The sequence below is a fragment of the Silene latifolia genome, chromosome Y, assembly GCF_048544455.1.
Source record: "Silene latifolia isolate original U9 population chromosome Y, ASM4854445v1, whole genome shotgun sequence".
Lineage (NCBI taxonomy): Eukaryota > Viridiplantae > Streptophyta > Magnoliopsida > Caryophyllales > Caryophyllaceae > Silene > Silene latifolia.
In genome coordinates this window covers 64474779-64478361 of record NC_133538.1, presented here as the reverse complement: position 1 = coordinate 64478361, position 3583 = coordinate 64474779, and the positions used below count along the sequence as shown (strand labels likewise).

Here is a 3583-nt window from a genome sequence, read left to right as displayed (position 1 = left end):
CAGGTCAGAACTCAAACGTATTTGAGTTCATTCTTTCCATTTTCATATCATTTTTACAATCGATTTTTACCGTTTCAAACCATTTTTATGATGAATATTTTTTAACCATAAATTATTTTCACCCATGGTTCCTCATACCACTACTACAAAACTTGTGATGGACATCGGACTTTTCGCTATATGGACATCAGATACACAACCGATGTAGAGTTTGGTCATGTCCATTGTGGATTAATGGACATCGGATTTTAAACCGATGTCCATTAAAATTTGCACATCGGATTTTTAGGAAAACCGATGTCTATTTGATCAATGGACATCGGATTTTTAGGAAAACCGATGTCTATTTGATCAATGGACATCAGTTTTTTGCAAAAATCCGATGTCTATAATTATTATTTTTTATAAAAAAAAATATTACACTCTTGCTCATATTAGTCGTACACATGATGACAATGCAAAATGATTCCATAATCAACAAAAAATATCTGTATACAATCAATCGGTTATCCAATGCCAATTACAAAAAAAAATTCATCTACATAATGTGTCAAATTTACTTAGACGACTAACCTATACAAAAATATAAACCGATATGTAAACTGACTAATTATTTAAAAAAAAAGGCCGAAGAGACAAGACTAGTTGGCAGCCTCAGATTTGCTCATCTCCCATTGGGCATATTACCATGAGAATCTGGTTCAACACAACAAAGTTAACGAGAAAACAAAATATCAACATAGAAGATCCTATATAACTAACGAGACACATAGGGCCACAATAATCAACAAGGCAGATGCTTTACAGAGCTCATAATGGAGTACATGAACTGAAGGAGATAACTTGCCTGGGAAGCAGGGGTTTCAGAAACAGTGGCAGGCCTTCAAAGTTGTTGTGGGCTTGCCAAATAAATGCGAGTAGTCTGAGTAAGCAGATCCAAGTCCCACTCCAGCTCCAAATGCCACAGAAGCCTAACGAGTGACTGGATTTCTTGAAAGACAGACGAGAGTTACACCATTATAAATCCTAAAAATCAGTTGCAGGATGCCTTCTATCCCATAAGCAGCTCATCTACATAAGCAGCACTCTTATACCACACGATTACACGTCAAAAACACAGAAATCAAAATAGAGATATCTGAAGGGTAACATACATTTTTTAAGCATTAGGACTATACTTAGCAAACTGGACCATGATTTCTCTCCCATCAACAACTTTCCCTGAGCAACACTCATATTCTACTCGAATGCATTAACTTATTTCTCCATGATCAAAGTAGCATCATTAAACTTGATTTCACATCAAAAATTTCCTAGGCAATACTCCTAATAGTGACTTTAATTAATGCTCAACACCACCTGTTTAGTTTGATACACCTGGGCCTGCAAAGAACAAAAACAAAAACAAAAAACAAATTATGGTACACATGCTCATATACCAACTCAAAATGGGCACTTCTTTTATAACCCATAATCACTTTCATTAGTGTTAATCAGAAAAGAGACATATGCTGAGATACCAGCTCAAACAAATTATGGTACACATTTCTTATAACCCATAATCACTTTCATTAGTGTTAATCAGAAAAGAGACATATATACATCATAATTCTAATTCCATTGACTTTGCCATTGCCATTGCCATAAGTGACTAGGTCATCATTCATGCGAATAAAATGGTTGCCAACCTTCAAACAACATTCCTCACAAAGTCGACAAACACTATGATTACAAGATGAAGTCTGAATGAATATCTTCTATTGTGTCAAATGCAATTAATTAAAAATGTTGTCTTGGCTCTATTATATATATTGTATATCCTTCTTGAAAGAGTCATAATGTCGAACAAATCATATAATCTTATGAGTTACTGAGTATGATAAAACGGTATCCAACTAATACTATATCATTCAATCAATATACTTTATTAAACGATTATAAAGACTAGGTCGAACTTTTGCAAACAACCTCAGAGTGCTCAAAACGCTGTTCAACAGGAAGATGAACAAGGCTCCTGTTACACATGTAAGCATGAATATTATCCCAGAAATCTGGAGCTACATCAAATTTAGCCTCGCTATGTCGGCCATCAACCTTATTATACCAGAACAATCTACTACTATAACTCAGTTGAACCAGAACTGTGTCTGAGCTCTGACAACAAGCAACAAGATTAATACCTCCCCTTATTTTTAAACAATTAAAATCCCGAATGCTCAACAATCTAACCCATGACTCTTGTACCCCATATTCTTTCATTACCCACACATCGTTATTCGCGTTTTCACGGCAGAATTGTTGAGATAATCGGAAACAACAACTATTATGTAATCGAGGTTTTCATGATCAATTTGAATAATCACAAATCCTTTTCAGAAGTAAAAGAATTAAGTGTTTGACCCCAAATCCCTGAACTAAAATATTCGATTAAGATGATTAGAAAACCCCAACCCTAATCCCTAAAATGATTAAAAAAAATTGAATTCATTGAAATATTAATTAGATTAAAAGAGGAAAAAAGAGTAATTGCAATGATTTTTATAAAAAAATATGAAAATGGATGGAAAACACATACCTGGTAGACGAGACAAAGACCATATCGGGTAAAGCTAGGTGACGATATCTGGAAACATAATTTGATCGCGTTGAAGGTGATGAATTGGCGGCCGACAGTTGAAGGAGATGAATAGGCGGAATACGACGGCGTTGAAGGATCTTCGTATATGATTGTGAGAGAAATGCTGAATTGAGGAAATGAATAGGCGACATGAGGAATTGAGGATATGAATCGAGAGATCTGATTGTGTGGCCCTTAATAATCTTATCGGATATCAAATATTTTTGCCGCCTATAATTTTCACTTTAGATGCACATCAGTTAAATACAATGTCTCATGTCCATAACTTTTATATGGACATGGGTTTTATTAAATATCGCATATCCTTTAAAATCAGAAATAATGGATATCTGTTTTTTAATGCAACCAATGTACATATAATTATATGCACATCAGTTTTTTGCAAACAACCGAGGTGCATGTTATGTACATCGGTTTTCCAGATAATCCGATGTCCATCAACTGATGTCCATAACGAGTTTTGTAGTAGTGTACCATGACGGTTTAATCCGTGTTTCGGTGATAATATTTGGTTAATCACATTTTAAAAGGTATTTTAAAACCTTTTATTCATTTGTTTACATTTTCCAAAACAACCATATTAGTCATACATGCATAATCATCCTTGGTTCCACATACCATATCGGTTGAAATCCGAGTACGATGATGAACATTGACTAATTACAAAACAATGAATACAACACAACTAGTTCATAATAAATGTTTTTCAAAACTATTCATGTCAAGCTTGCAAAACCTAACCCGACATCGAATATCATCAATACAATGCTGATTATTCAAGTCTCGTTCCTCATATTGGCACAAAATCAGTCTAAACGACCTTTTTAACAAGGACGGGTTCAAATACCCTTTTACAAACCATTTTATAAACGTCTCTCAACAACCAGGAGATACCTCTTTAGGTCGTCTGCTGCCTCGCGCCTAAACAGTCCCACTGATTTCTAG

The 3583-nt window shown here is 34.6% G+C and overlaps 1 long non-coding RNA gene across 1 annotated transcript; it reads right to left on the bottom strand.

The window, feature by feature from the left end:
* Nucleotides 1-452: 452 nt before the first annotated feature.
* Nucleotides 453-2745, bottom strand: LOC141627100 (uncharacterized). The gene is made up of 4 exons (XR_012536661.1): nt 2576-2745; nt 1155-1383; nt 848-1071; nt 453-696 (listed from the first exon to the last, which is right to left on the bottom strand). It is a non-coding gene; the product is annotated as an uncharacterized LOC141627100 (long non-coding RNA).
* Between the last annotated feature and the right edge of the window lie 838 nt (nt 2746-3583).